Source organism: Gallus gallus, chromosome 8 (assembly GCF_016699485.2).
Source record: "Gallus gallus isolate bGalGal1 chromosome 8, bGalGal1.mat.broiler.GRCg7b, whole genome shotgun sequence".
In the NCBI taxonomy this organism is placed as follows: domain Eukaryota; kingdom Metazoa; phylum Chordata; class Aves; order Galliformes; family Phasianidae; genus Gallus; species Gallus gallus.
The window spans coordinates 3,070,307-3,087,328 of NC_052539.1; the positions used below are offsets into that span (position 1 = coordinate 3,070,307).

Consider the following 17,022-nt stretch of genomic DNA (forward strand, 5'->3'; position numbering starts at 1 on the left):
TTTTTACAAACAGTAAATCTACTCTGCAGATACAATGGCACCCTACTCTGACTCGCACAATTCACAGTTCTCAGAACATTAACCCATTTACTCCTTTCACTTAACTGAACTAGGAAAGTTTGGCTTCCTTTAAGTATGTAACGAAGTGAGGATTTCATAGTCTCATACCTGAAGCCACTCATAACTTAACATTCTAACTTACTTTAAATGTGTGATCATACTGTTAGAGGCATTTCTCTACAAACAGTTCTGTATTTTGCCCAATAAATCTACATCAGTAATTCAGATTAAGCCAAGCCATTGCTGGAATTATATACTAGAACCCCTTTTTAACTTGTACTATACCACTTACCAGAGCAGAAAAGGTGTACGGTTGATACTGCACATCCAAAAATTTTCCCTTAGCAGAGAAACTCTCTTCATTTTGGCTTAAGTTTAGTATCTTACATACATAATTACACAATAGCAATAGATTGAAAAAAGCAGTCTATATATTTGTTGACAGCTACGGTGTTACGTCGTCAAATGCATAGTGAAAAGAATTTACTATGCTTGAATTTGCAGTTAGGCAATGACAACAGTAGTGCTAAGGTACAGTCACAGAAATGGCTGGATTTAAAAAATGTATTTGCCTTAACAGAGGACAAGACAAGAAACAGAAGCTGACCTGCCCCCTACGAATTTCCATAGCCCTTTTAGAATCCATTGTGTCTGGTTTTGCCCTCCACTCTATCTGGTCAAACTAATTCAAGAGATTTTATTTTATTACAACTCCTGTGAAGGAGTCACACTGAAGCAGGCTCTATCACATACAAGTGCTCCACATTATGTTCCTCCTCTCTGAGTTCTACAGTGAGCTGCAGCGATTTAGTGACATACAATTAGCTGCAAATAACTGAGAGTGTCTGCCTTGCATAACAAGCTAGATGAAGAAACTACAAGTTCACTAAGTCAGCAGTTGTCTCAATTTGCTTTTGATTTATTGTCAGTGTTTACTCTGTGCTTAATAGATTGTTGTTGGAGAGAGATACAGTAAAAATTCCTTCTGGTAAACAATTTAGCTTAAGAATTAGAAATAAATAATGATGCAATTTTATGAGACTGAACACAACTGAGAACACAAGTTGAAGTACCTTGATGATAAATTAATTTGGTTCATTATCGTTCATAAATTGCTTTGGGAGGGATTCACTGGTGGTTAATGAGTATAAAGCTGAAGACCAAGTAGCATATTATTTTTTTTCTCCCCTTTTCTTTAAAAGCAGAAGATCGAGTCTTTGAAGTAGAAGAGAATCTCCCAAGTGCCTCCAACACAGCCTGAGCCTTTTACAGTTACTAGAAGCAGCCACAGTTCACTAAAGTGTCCAAAAAAAAGTAAAAATTGATTCATTCCTAAATCTACTACTACATAGTCATTTCAGTTAACATCCTTTTTTTCTCAAAGGTCTTCATAAAGCAAATGCTTTCTATTAGGTCTATTATTTGCATTATTTACTTGTACCACGATAAGTTTGAATGAACCACTATCAAAGATAAAGTTGTACCAAAAAAAAAACAACCTCACAAAATAACTCACTTTTTAAGGTCATCTGGACCAGTATCTTGCTCAAAATGTCACTTTCCAGTCAGACAAGTTATGAATAACATTGTCATACTGAAAGTTTATCTATTTAAAAGTATACAAGAAGCAATTCCACAGAGCTGAATCAAGCACTACTATAAAAATTAGTACTGTACTGATGGTATTTACTATTAATAAATAATGACAACAATCAAAACAGGTGTGAAATAGTGATTTCTCATCTAAGATTTCCCCCACATGCATTATTTTTGCACCAACTACACTCCCTGTCCCTTCCATTCAGCATACCATTGACCCAGAGTAACAGGAACTCGACACTGATGACAACCCTGCATGCTTGGAAGCTCCTGGAGGCCCAGCCCTACACCCTGTGCTTCCCTTGCTGGCTCATACACTAAAGTGTCAGGTGTCTGGGTTTGGGAGTTCTGATTTAGGAGGCTGGCACAGGCCCTTGGCTTTCCCAGTCATACTGTTGCAGATCAGTCCCTCTTTGATGATCCTGCTGATGACTGGGGATCAATCTGTGTGTTACCACAAGGTTTTGATCAATCTGCATGCTACTTCGTAGTTACAAGTTCACCTGTGTTTCTTTGCCTTTTTCCCCCACACGTATACAAAACACTGCAACAAGACAGATATAGGGCAGAGCTTTCAGGTAAGCCTCTTCTCTATTGTCTGTGTTTTTCTCAGCTCACCCAAGAGCTAGATAGATGCAAGCCAAGGTCTCAACAATCTGAGCAGTGTTTCATGTAGGCTTCATCCTGCAACTGTATTGAGGAAGAGGGTCTCCCCTCTGTAAAATGAAGTTCCACCCATCACTTTACTCTCTTTGCCATGTACCTAAACCAAACCTTAAGGCTTTGATTGAGGTGACAAAGCGAAGTATTTTGTGAATGTGTGACATAGCTGTATAAAATTGTGTACAAAATGAATATGACAGTATTCAGTCTGCAACTACTGAGTGAAATGAGACAACTAACAGGCAGCACATAGATACTTCACGCCTACCTGAATAAACTAGAATGGATGGCACCCAGCAGACTACACTCATCTGGAAGAACCAGAACTGGTTCTAGCACTTTAGACCGTATGGTTTTGGTCCACATAGAAGCCAACATAAACCCCAGTAACACACACCGGAGATGAGATGCTCACTTTGTCTCTGCCTTGAAGACTGACACCATCAGTTCCTACAACACAACCTCAGATTGAGGGTGACATATTCTTTAGGACTGACAGAAGCCGAAGAAAACATTGCAACTTAGTGCAAAATAACAGCAAATCCTCCAGGTTACAGCATCATCATCTACTTTGGTACAGCGCTTCTATCTAAAAAAAAAAAAACTCTCGGGATTCAGAACACTTTAAAAAAAATAAAGTATAATACTGGGGAGTCAGTTGCTTCTTTCTGATCTCAGAGATTGCAAACTTCCCCAAGTATCTCTCAGACTTTGGTTTTTGGCTTAGTGGTTCCTGCTCAAGGGGGCCTCATTCTACTTTGTATCACAACTTCATAAAGCTGCCAAAATATAGTGTGTCTGTAGCACTGACAAAACCCGTGCATAACCCTTACTGATTTCATGCTACTGTACTGAAGTCTATATTGGACTCCATATTGCATTACTAAGATTTCCACAAAGCAAGTCCTCTGGAGCCTTAAATCATACTACACAGAAAGAGAATACCATCAAATGTAAATTGTATAAAATCACATATGAAGTATTAACATTTAAAATTAGTAATTCCTAAAAATTAACAACTTAATGTATTCTAAACAGAGCCCAGTGGATAACAAAATTACTTCACTACTGCACATAAATTTGATGGGGAAAGGAATCTAAGTTACAGTACTGTTATTCAACTACATACTTCTCAAATTCATTCATTACTTTGTTATTACTACATCCAGCCACCTATAAAAGACAATGTACATAGGCTGCTTTCAGAAGCTGTGTTATGAAAAAAAACCTATCCACACCTCTCATAACTACCAGTTCTAGTGAAACACATGATTTCTAATACTAAATTAGCACACAACAAGGTAAATTACATCTGCCACATTCTTAGATAGGAAAGAGTTAAAGACAATAAAAATAGCCTTATATTAAATATATTTAGTACTATTTACTTAGTCAGTAATCCATCAAAATATTGTATTCCTGACTGTCAGAATGTACAGAAGTCTCTGTACAGTGTGCAGCGTCATGTCATTTTTTTCAGTTGCAGTAAGGGAATTAAATAGCATCAAAATCTCTAGCCCTAACCTGAATATTTCCATGACTAATTCTGATTTTGTGTGTACTTTAATAGATTATTGATTCCAGTAGGAAAAGCACACTTGCATCCAAAAGATAATATACCTTCCAGCATACCGGTTTAATCTTTAGCAGAAGCAGAAAATTTGTTACTGTCATTAGATCTACGCTGTATTACTACACTTGAAAATCCTAGTTTTAGGATTCAACACCCAGCCTTTCAAAACTACATGTTCGTATCATGGTGTTGATTCACAAGTCTTTAGTACAGGTGGTTTTGAAGTAGTTATGGGAGATATGAGTTGCAGGCAAATTGATTAAGTACCACAAGTCAATCATTCTGCATGGATTTTTTGATGATTACATTAAACACTATTAAATAAGAAAATTTAATTCCTTTTCACTTCATTTGCATTATTCTTATCTCAAGAAAAGCTATAGAGGAATAAGACAGTCTATTTATACATAATGGATATCACAAATAGACTGCAATTAATCAAAGCCTCTCCAAATTATTTTGAGTCATCCTTCAAATCAAGAATAGAAATCAATAACAGGAAATACATGCACTGAACTATTTCAGAAGTCAAGAAGATAATTACAGAAAGCTTTGACACCTCAGAAAATAAATAATCATGAGCTGAACTTTCCAGACTAAATCTCCATGCTGTGAGGTTCATTATCAATGGACTACTTTTATTTATTTTAACTATTCAAAAATCCTTCCAAATAATCCAAGTCTAAAGTTAATAGGCGTTACAGTACCTAATTACATAAAATGTAGTCATTTTTACACTACGCTGTATACAAAAACTCTTCTTTAATTTTTTTCTTGAATTTTTCACACTTTTTTTTTTAGTTGTACTGAGTTTGGATTGAATGGAATGGAGAAGCTCCACAAAATCCTCAGAAGTAAAACAAACAAACAAAAAACAAAACAAAAAACACACCCCAAACTGTTCCACTGTTATATGAAACAGGATGTGGGTTTGAACAGCAATATTAAGATTCAGATCCGCAATTCTTCTCATTCTTTTCAGCTAAGAGGATTTTGACTAAAGCTTTGCTTCTTTGCAAATGCCAGAAAAGAAAAAAATAATCACTTCTTAATTCTGAAAGAGGAAATTTTTTTTTCCTGTTGACTTTTGAAGTTCAGTCTCATAACTGAATGTAAAGTACTCACTTCAGTAGCTTTGTTTTAAATCATTCAATTAAAAGTGCAATATATGATAAGCTGTTAGTTTTTCTCCTTCCTGTTCTTGTCTGCTTCTATATCTTTTGGGTTGTACAAAACAGTTAGAACCTCATGGTTTTAGGAGTGTACAGTAACTGATTTACTGTACTTATCTAAACTCAAAAAGCTAACAGCAGAATCCTAGTGGTGAAAGAGAAAAGTGAATAAGACTTGTTCCCCAAGTCATTTATGTAGACAAAGCAAGGATCGTTGAGGTTTACAAATTTACAAATACCTTAAAGCAAGCTCTACAGGTAGATCAGGACAAGGAAAGCAGGTTATACAATGCTGCTGCATTTGAAAGAAGTTCATAGGAATTTTGTGTGTGACGTTCTCCCAACAGAAATGATAGCAGTTTGGAAGAGCCCCTGAAATATTGTTGATAGTTCTACAAAAGATGGATTTAAGCAATATTTGCAGAGTAGGTGTATCCAGATAGGTGTCCTATTCATTCATACTGAACCTCAGTACTTCATTTAAAGCAACCACGCTCTCAAAAATTGTTCAGACAATTCAGAGATTTATTTAGGGTTCTCTCTGGTACAGGATGTAGCACTTTTCCCAAGGGCAGTACTTCTGGCCTTGGTGATCATTACTGCAGACTGTGTCAGACCAAAGGGATTAGGGAGATGTGCTAGGAAGCCTGGAGGATTCAGTTTAGTGAAGGAAAATTTCAGAAACAGTGGTTCTGGACAGATGATTTACATCAAGGATCCCCACTTATAACTCAGTATGATATTAAGTAAATTTCTGTAATGCTGTAAGTAGAAAAAAAAGTAAGAAAACATCGAATTTCCACCACAAATTCTGAGGTATAAGTAATTAATGGGAGCCCCAATTCATTCATCTTGTAAATGAAGTCCAAAAATCAAGAAAGATGACCAAGTTTATTAAATACTAAGTTTCATAATTTAGCCAGAGCTTACTTCAGTTAGTGAAAGTCAAGTGACAAGACTTGCCTACAGAACCACATTTTTGGAAATGTAAGATTTGCATCAGCATCCTCAATAACAACTTCCCTTTTCACTTCTCTTTCAAATAGTAACAACAGGTACAAAGACAATAAGGCAAGGTCATGTTAAATGTTTCATGCTCGGCAGCTCAAGCCCAAGTCTGCAGTCAAGTCGTTCTAAGACGCACACTATCCATAGCAGAACAATTCAACAACTTAGACGGTATCTGAAATAGCTCTTCAAACATCTGTCCGCAACACAGATCAGAGGTAAAAATCCTTATTATTATTCATGGCACCAGTAGGGGATAATATTATGTTCTCTCAATGGTATCTTCTCAAACTGATGTGGGAAAAAAAAAAAAGGCAAAAAAAGCTACAGATTTATAAAGAAAAATAAGGTGAAATTACCTTAACTACAAATCACATTAAAGCTGGCAGTTACACAGCAGCATCACTATCATCACTGTTGGCTCTCATGCAAAGAACATGATACTTAAGGTGATCCGACATATTTATAAAGCATTAAAAGTTATTAAGAGAACAGTTCTTCCAATTTATGCGTATGTACCTTTCTAAGCAACTACCCTCCTCTAAGAAGAATTTTCTATGCATTCTCCATATGAGAAGCAGTTCCTTAAGAAATTAATAATTTATAATTTTCAGTGTCATCTTCTAAAAATCACTACATTTCAGGACTCATACTAGCTCACTATGCTGTCCTCTGAGAGGATTTTGGCTTTGTACAGAGAAGCTGCACAGCATCTAGACATGATTTTTATCTGCTAGAATGCTCTGGTTGAAATCTTGATCCCATTGTTCAATGGCAAAACTCCCAGTGACTTCAGAGATGCCAAGATTTCGTGGCTCAGATTGAGCCTGTGCCTTGCAATTTACGCATGTGAAGAGCAGAATTGAATACTAAAAGAATAAATTTACCTTCTTAATTAGTTATGAAGTTCCTTTCTTTGTTAAGCTGTTCCTTTAAAAAAGGCTTGGGGTGTGTGTTTTGAATTAAAGAGTACCAGAAGATGCACCAATAATTTTTATCCTACAGAAATAACAGGGAAAAATATGAAGGCTGTTCTGCAGGTAATGCCTCCTTTTTTATTAGTTTGGCCCACAATGTTTAGAGGTGGATGTATGGCAGTAGAGGCTGAATCTTCCTGCCAATATTCTGCCACAGTTTGCTGCCATGTGACAGACAGTAGCAGAGGGGCAGATTGACAGAACGGCATCTGACATTCTGGTGAGTATGAAGTAAAGGTGCATCATAGAATTCCTCCATGCAGCAAAAAATTGCACCTACTGACATTCGCCAGCGTCTGCTGAACATTTTATGGATACCAAACAGTGGCTGTGAAGTGATGGGTGGCGCATTTTAGCAGTGCCAACAGTGGGTTGCAGATTTTTACAAGCAAGAGGTGAACTTGGTTTCACTTACACTTTCACTGGTGAAAATGCATAGCTAATGGTAGTGACTATGTTGAAAACAGGTGTTTTGCAGCTAAGAATTTGCTCTCTCTAGTAGTTTTATTGTGTTCTTTGTATCTGTTGTAGTTTCCAGGGAAATAAATAGGAGCCATTACTTTTGGAAATTTAGCAGCTCTTTCACATTCAGATGGCAAAGTTCTGAGTTTCTATTTTAGAAGAATGTATACTTGAGCATATATCTAACTAGCTTTGTAAGGATTACACTTTTCCAATATTGCTGATTTTGAAGACAGCACAGAATTCTTACACGCAAGAATGAAGTCAAGCCAGAAAAAACATCAAATGGCTATGAAAAGGAACACGTTGGGGAGTTTGGAAAGCTTTCATTACAAATTTGAGCTATACTTGGCTCAGACAAACATTTTGGCACAAACATCAGCACTCTTTTAGCCTTTATGCTTGTGAAATATTCACAACTTCTTCAAAGGATGGAAAGGGCAGTTTATTTCTCATTTACCAGATTCCTTAAGCTAGTTAAATACCTATAAAAATGTGCTTACTGAAATCCAGTTTTTATTTTTTTTAAGGATAAAATTAATAGGATTCAAAAGATAATCCATCCTGTTCATCTATACACAGCAAATGAACACTTTTTTTTCTACCTAAATAATCTCCATAAACAAATAGTTCAGTCAACTTGCTTCTGAGATCTGGACACTGAGATGTCACAAGCTGAAATGCAGGATCACCAATGCAGAGTAGACGTTATTTATTTGTCTAAATGAATAACATTATGACTACTATTTACATTTGTATTGTCTCAAAAATTCCTCACCACAGAGCAGGATATAACCTAGTCATCACATTTTAGAAAGTAATAGAGTCACAAATGAGAGGACTGCTACTGGCTTATGTGTAAACTGTATGTGAAAACAACATAAATAGCAGTCACCTTCCAGTTTGTTGCTAAGTATCAGGCTTGCTTTACATATTAGCAAGCCCAAAACTCAGTCCAGACTCCAAATTTATTCTAGGAAGTCAGCTGGAGACTTGGAGTCTTTCATCTTGATTATAATGAATAGTATCTAATTTCTTAAGTAGAGAGCCAACTGTGAGCCAAACTTTTGGTATAACGATACTATTTAAGTAATGGAAAGATGAAAAAACTTGTGATTTCACATCACAGCTGCACACAGCACAGAACATGTCCTTTCTCAACTATTTAGCATTGATTATATTATCACAAAGTACAAATCGTATTTAGGTGAATATGCTGACAGCCAACTACAACATTAAGCATTAAGACTGGCCTTTCTGCTGGCTTGTCAAAGAACAGCTTGAACCTTGTCTTCCCTCTCACATAAAAGGTCACTACTCTTTTCAGTACACCTTTTCTTCACCTTTCTCAAAACTGGGTCAAGACATTTCCAAACAAAATTTGTGCTATAGTTCAGAGCATACATCTTCAATGGTTTAGTTAATTGTTTAGTAGAAATGCTGTAAGCTCTTTCCAGCTCTCCAAACATAGACTTTTTTCAGTAAAAAAAGCTTGAGAAAATGCTCCAAACCAAAGCATAACTGAAACTAAGTGATGAGCATGCACCTATTTTGACTTGCTTTTCATATTTCTCACAGTTCTCTTACTGTCTAAACAGCTTCAACTACTTGTTCTCAAGTTTCAATTAAAAAGATACAGATCTCTAGAAAATAAATAAACAAAGAAAGAGACTGTTAAATAAGCTGATTGAAGCTAAGCATTTCACCGCTATGAAAATCATATAGCTCTGTCATCTTCCTTAATGGCCTCTTATCACAGCCAGCACCAAAAAAAAGATACACTAGATTTCTACTTCAGGTGTGTGGGCCTGCCAGAGAGCTAGCAGAGATCTAAGCAGAACGTATGGTCCCAGAGCACTGGGGTTGTAAATGAGATGGGTTTTGAAAGTGAGCCAATTTGCAGTTCAATATTCCAATGATACAACAGACAGAAAGAATTGTGTAATCAGACCCTTTGTGAAGGAATGAAAATTGGTAAGCTAACCTATGCTCATCGTAATTGTCTAATTGTCCAATAAAATTATTTCTTGCCAGGACCTATAAACTCAATAAAAGACCTTGTACAGGATTTCTCATTTTTTTCAATGTAGACTACACAATGACAGGATAAGCAACTCAACTCTGTAGCTAATAAGTGTACCATGCATATAAATCAACATTTTTAATGAGCTTTGTCCACATGAGCATCAGAAAATTAAAATCAAGTGATTGTTGTCTCCTTCATTGACATTACCAAGGAGCAACAAAATTCTAACGTTTTTATTGCTGAGAACAAGATTCCTTGGTCCTGCATGTTTTTCCTTGAAGCTCTTAGTGAAGAGTCTCTCCTCCTCCTGCAGATCAGTGTAAATATGCACAACGTATTTACTTGCATATTAGTTATTTATTTATATTATATTTACATACTACTTATTTACTTACAGCTATCCTGAGGCTATGGATCACAGAGACAAAGACTTTCCAGAAAATGGACTACCGTGAATCCTGATCAAATTTTGTGATTCCCTCCTTCCCCATCATGACTGCTAAGCTTTTGTAAATAAACCAAATAAATAAATAAAATCTGTGGCTCTACAGAGATCTAATTTTTTCTCCCTGCCATCTCTTATCAGGTATAGGTTATAAATGATGCATTTGAGTTTTGGATAAATAAATAAAACTCAATATGACTCACAATGTAGACTTCAGTCAGGAGTGCCTTGGGAGGTTACTGTTGCCATTTCTGTTCAGCTCCTTCACTTTGTGACTAGTGCAAACTTCCTACAAATATGGGTGTTTTCTTTTCTGAAGAGTATCTTCTAAAGCTGCATCTCTCCATACCTATAAAATACCAGATGCAGTTAATAAGGGCTGGAAGGATAAAATATGTATATTTGCTTGCTCCCATTAAGTTGGAATTCTTTTTGTTTGTTCGCTTTTGTGTTTTGTTTTTATTGGTTTTGTTAGTCACAGATAAATCAGCATGAACTGTTCATTCCCCTGAAGGTCAGGCAGACAAGCCCAATGTCTGCACATAATAGTTTTTTTCCAAGTTGTAACTAAGATGGGTAGTAGCGTAATAAAATAAAACAGCACTGCATTTTAGCCTCCCAGTTCTACTTCGTTCTTGAGTGTTCTCATTCTACTTCTGTTCAAGATAACAAGTTTTTTTTTAGGTTCATTTTCCTGTTAGAAGCAGTAAGATCAGTATTAAATAATAAATCTGCGGATAACTAGATGGAGTATTTCTATAGCCTGCATGGAAATCAGATCCTGCAGAAAAATTTTGCATTATCTTGCAAATTAGAAGTAAAAATAATATTCCCAACATATTTATACTAGAAAACTATTTTGTTTGTAGTACTGTTTGAATAAAATATATTTCTGATGTTGCCTTTTTTTGTATATGTATCACTAAGTTTTTACAACCAAGAAATTAGAACCATCACTCAAGAAGTCAAAAGGAAAAATGTGAGGAAAAACATGTAGACTGCCTGTCACAAACACAATTATTTTCCGTACATTAAATTATGATACATATGAACAGATTTGACAGCAATGTGAAATCACGTCTAAGAAAGCAGGTAACATTTTTTGGAACAGCCTGCTAATAAAAATTCACTTATTTCAGTTCACAAACTGAGCATTTTTGAAAGACTATCAAATACAGCAGTAGGAATAATTTTCTGGATGTTCAGTGAGCATCAGCTTACCAAGGGCATAAGAAATGACTGCAGAATGTTGCGTTTTCAGTTGTGTGTTTATATACTCACAATAGGACATACACGTGTTCCTTATCTATAATATTCAAATCCAAACTTGAATTTCACCACAACTGATAGAAGAGTAAAAGAGTAAACGTCTGAATGATGCTATTTTAGACATACAGAAGGGGCAGAGATAGTCTAACACTTGTCTCTGATTTTGTGTTTCCAAGCTTTGGTCCTATTTGCACATAGCTCAATCTAAATGAACATAAAAAATATAAGCACTCAATTTTGATTCAGGATTAGAAAATTGCTCAGTTCTGCAACCCTTACTCATTTGAGAAATCCTATTCCAATTACTCCCATCAATACTGAGTGAAAAAAAGTTTCATCTTATGCATCTGAAAGAACTGCATTGCTTGATACTAACAGCATATACAGTGAAGCTAAAGAAAGGAAAAAATGAAAGGAAAAAGTATAGGAAAAGGGAGGAGGGCAATATTTGCATTATTTCTTCAATCTAAGCACCTTGCTTTGGGTATCTTCAATAACGCAGAGGAGTTAAATGAAATCATCCAAAGGAATTTCTCCCTTGGCTTTATTATAAAATCAAGGTTTTTCAAAGCCTACACAGATATTGCACAACAGTATAAGTTGTCCTCCTATCACCAGGAAATTAAAAAATATTATATCTTAAAGGCAGTTTAAAAAAACGGCACTGTTAGAGAAAAGGTGAAGTGGACTACCAAAGCCTATTATGGAAGACAGCGGTATTTGGTTTACATGAGAACTACCACCACAAACTCATTAAATCCAAAGTCATTTAATACTCCCCTGAGAAACTCCTTCCCAGTGACTGCTAAAACAATTCTTTTCATTTATTTTATGTTTACTTTACACTCCAGGCAATTGCCATTCCATATCTGAGCCATCCCAGTACAATCTCTAGCTTTTCACCTCATGCCCTTATCTCCTCCTTTGGTGCCTCATGCCAGGAACAAATGTGGGACAGAGTTAAAAGCTGCTTTCAGATGATTCATTTTATCAACAAAACATAAGAAAACAGCAGCATAGGGTGTAAACAGCATTCTATGAAACAGAAAAAAACCCTTCAAAGTACTCCAAACTCATTCCTTGCCCCTATCCCTTTGTATTTTTTTTTCTTTTTTCTTAGATCAAAGCAGCAAGAAAGATCTGTCTATATACTGAAGAAAAAAAAGCCTGGCCAGAACCAATGCATTTGGATTAAAAATATTGTGTTAAAATTCACAGTGTACCATGAACATCATGATAACATAGTGAATAATCACCCTAAAATATCAACTATTAAAAATCAACTAAAACGCAGAAATGCCGATCTATACCTCTGACATTACAAATCCACCCTCCTTTACTCTTTTATGTTTTGAGAGTCTTGATTCTTCTTTGGAAAATGCTGCATATTTAGATGTCTAAATGAGTGATTGCAGATGCACGCAAGGACAACGTGCTGCACTGAAAGCATATGAAAACATGCATTTTCTCAAGGTCTAATTAACCAGAAGCACTTCAATGACTAAGCTATTACATTAATATTATGAGAGCTTACCAGTTAATAACTGGACTAATCAGAGCATGAGAGCATGGGCACAGTCCCCGACTGTTCAGTTAACAGACAAAACCTACAACACTTGAAACTCTTTTAAACCAGAGACGTGCAAATTTCTTCCATAACATTAAAGCATCAGCTAACATTCCATGTCATTTCCAACAGAAAATTGCATGCATTTCTCTGAAAAGCTGAAAAATACAGCAATTCCATGGAGTTATTTTCAAGTCAGGTATACCCAGCACGCCTCACTGTAGGTTATTCTGCAATTGTTGGACTTCAATTGTTTAGAGTAAATCCCACTTAACATTTATTGCCTATTTTGATGTTTAAAAAAATTACCAAGTCTGAAAACCTCCTAAGAAGACAGCACTTGTTGCTACAGAAAAATTGTGGAAAGCCTTTTGATTTTCTCCCCAGAAACATCTCTCTAAGATCTTCATTACAACATATAAGAACACTACTTCTGTGCTTATATCACAGAAAACAGATCAAATTCAAGCAGTCGTGGATTTGTGGGTGGCAAATCCGCTCAGCTTGAGAACACACATTTCTCAGCTGTTTTGTCAGTTGGTAAAAAAGAAGTTAGAGGAAAAGCAGAGACCAAAAGATAGGTAAGATGTTCACACGTATGACCAAAAGGCTGCAGTTACTTTCCTGATCACTTTAACAGAGCCTGAGAAGATTTCTATGTCAACCAATGAAGGAAGAGGTAGTTTCAACATTTTTAGATTCATTAGAAAGTGAAATGAGAAAGAATGAATGACAGAATGCAACAAAACACAAAAATACTAATAATCAGTATAAAACTAACCTCTTAATAGCGTAAATGCAGGAGATGGGGCAGAGGGTATCTTTGCAAACTAGGAAAATGTAGTTAACCCTCAGTGTCCCAATTCCTTCCACACAGTAAATAGCAGCAACGTGAGTCAGCCCACAGCCATCTCTGCAGCAGACATGCAGAGATGGTAACTGTCTGACACATATACAGTCAGACAAATTAAAAGGCTTAACAAATTCCCTGCAGCTTGTATTTCCACACAGTTGCATTGAAGATAGGGTTTTGGGTTGGTTGGTTTGGATTTTTTTTTTTTTTTTTGCATGTATGTGTATTAAGTTGTTTAGCTTGCTTGTGTGTGTTTTGCTGTTGTTTGTTTATAAAAAGGGCAACATACAACTAGAAAAGAAACATTCACAGAGGACAACAGAACTATTCATTCCACTTTTCCTGTATCTCAGCTAAGGAAACTTCTGCTCACTTGATGTTGGTATTCTCAGAACTTTCCTCCTGAAAGAGAAAACAGGCAAGCACTGGGGATGAGCATGTTCAGCCTTCCCTCATTCTCTTCCTGGAAACTCTGCTTCTGAGAATAACACAACACTGCTTAAAGCAGCAAGGTCTTGAATAAAAAAAAAATCACCATTTGGCTGTACACAAACAACAGAAGTACTTCCTTAGCTATATAACAACTTGAACACTGAAGTACTTCACTTTCTTTCAGATTACATCATGCCACAGGACTTTATGGAGCTTCTGGGCATCTCGTGAACAGTTTTCTTACAAAGCATATTTTCTTTTTCATAAACAAATGAAGCAGGATTTGCTGCTCGACATCCCGTTAACAGATATCCAGCATCTTGAGTAAGTTTACTTCTTTCATGCAATCACTGGGCAGATGCCCTTATATACCTCAGTTTCCCATACGTTTGTTCAATTAAGAATAATGATTATTAAAAATATATTTCTTTCCTGCACTGGCACTCTGTCTAAAAGGCATGCAGACTAACAAAGGACAGCTGAAAAGGATATTCAGCAACTTATCCTTAATTTTTTCAAATCCGATTTTTTCTCATTCATTTTAAAGCCATTTTTTGCTGCAACTTCATCCATCACCGAGGAACAGCGAGTAGAGAAGTTCAAGCGTGAGTGAAAGGAATGATTAGAAATTTACTACAATGCTGGTCTGGGTTAAGGTTTCCAGCACAACAGCAGATGTTTAACTACATTAACTCCCATGAACTGCACTGCATAATCTGTCAGTTAACACACATTTACATGTTGGTATGGGTAACAAAATTCTCAAGCTGTAACTTCTATTTGGAGCATGTATATTTTTCATTATCAACATTGAAAATACGATCATTATTGCCTAGAGGATATTAACTGAAATACATTCACATTTGCTCAAACACCAAAACTTATCTTGCTCACTTCCCTAGAAGTATTCCAACCAAAACTCAATTAATGACAAAAATAAACAAATAAATAAAGGGATGAGTCTGCTCATTTTCAATAGGACTCATTACAATACCTTAACTTGTATGAAACAACTCTGAGAAAATCACAAAATATGGGACCCTGCCATCAACCTGTGAAGTTCCTGGCCATAAATCCATAAACAACCTCACCACAAGAGGACATCCCACTACCCCATTCATTTAAAATATAGAACATCATTGCTCACTTCTTATTTGCGTTCTCCAGCTCCTATTTTTCTTGGAGCTCAATTTTAACACCTCAGAACGGAGAAGTTACAACTGCCATAGCAACCACAAGAGTCCATTTAGCATTACTTCATTTTCAAAGAATGAATGGAGCTTTACATCATCCTTTTCCTTTTGAGAGGAAGGAGATATACATGCCAGCTCTATACTGATACTATTAAGTTAATTTCTAAAAGAAATCTTGGAAATTTATTTGATGCACCCTGTAGATGTGAACTTAAGACCATTTTTTGCTGCAGCACTAAAGTTCCTGCAGTTATTAACTTTAGTAGATATGTTAGATGACATGAATAAAAAGTTCCCTGACCTAAAAAAATACTTAGATCAATACCTTTGACACTAATGAACTTCTCATACGCACACCAAGTCATCCATTTAAAACTTTCAGTCAGCGTCAGTTTGACAGACTACTCTAAATGCAAAGCATGTAAATCAGAAGAAATTGAGATGAGCAGATATGGTCAATATTGTCATGGAGATACTTTGACTACTACTGCGTATATATCTGGGGAACCAATTGCAATAAGCTTCTGCCCTCTGTAACTGGCAAACATACCTTTGTTTTCCCCCAAAACGGAAATGCACTTGAATCAGTTTCTAACATTCTTATATTGATTTTAGGATGTGTACTATGCATTCTCATAACAAATCTGTCTTCTCAATAAGAGGCATTCACCATTTGTTTCAATTTCATTATGATAAAGATGATTATATACATATGTATACACACAAATATACAAAAACACATATGAAGTGAATAGAGGCAGATATTCATATACTCTTTCACATTATCTTCTTACAGGCAGATCTTGAATCACGATAATCCGAACTAACAGCTACTTCAGCACACACCCCAGTAGATTATATCAGCCTGAAGTAGTCTGTGAGATACAAACACTGCCAGAGTTCACAGTCAAAAAACAGCAAATAACTTAAAAATAAAAAGGCTCAGCAAAATGTTCTTAAAACTCATCAGGACTGCAATTAAAGAGTCAAGCAACTGCAATAGTTTCAGTTAGCCCCTCTAGCAAAGAAAAGAGATTGCAAATTTTATTGAAGTTATATTTTCTGAATTTCTTTCCGTTTTAATTCTCTCCTTTATCAGAAGAAGACAACTCGTTTGGAACTACCTAATAGGAAAGCCAATAAAATAATATGGCTGAATGAGAATAAATATAAATGTTTTACTAGTAATAAATGAAAGAACAGTATGTAATTACAAGTCTTTAAAAACAAACAAAAAGATTTATTTATTAAGTGATCACTATTCTCTATCAGGCATCACATTTGAATACATTTAACATAGCTCTGTGCAGGGTGACATCTCAATTCTGTTCTTCTGTTCTAACGGCTGACTGTGGAGTAGTTACTTTACTTTATTGTTCCTTCTTTACATGTCTGGAAACATCTTTGTACAATGCCATATAGAGATGGGGCTGTCTAGACACTACATTCTACTTCACTATTTACTTTACTATCTATAATTATAAAATCACCACTCAGCTTACTCCTGAAGTTTATACAACTGATGGAAGGAATACCATCCAGAGGGACTTTGACAAGCTTGAGAACTAAATGAGGTTCAACCCAGCCAAGTGCTAAGTGTCACAGCTGGGTCAAGACAATACCGGACAGACTGGGAGAAGAACTCAATGGGAGCAGTCCTGTATAGAAGGACTTAGGAGTACTGGTGGACAAAAAGCTAGACATGAGCTCACAGTGTGCACCT

The 17,022-nt window shown here is 36.0% G+C and overlaps 1 long non-coding RNA gene across 3 annotated transcripts in view; it reads right to left on the reverse strand.

Moving 5' to 3' along the window:
• LOC101750820 overlaps positions 1-17,022 on the reverse strand; it is a 571,434-nt gene that overhangs the window by 346,632 nt on the left and 207,780 nt on the right. For all 3 annotated transcript variants that reach the window (XR_006940028.1, XR_006940027.1, XR_006940029.1), the window contains one exon: positions 10,189-10,334. This is a non-coding gene — a long non-coding RNA (uncharacterized LOC101750820). The remainder of the gene's footprint in view (positions 1-10,188; positions 10,335-17,022) is intronic.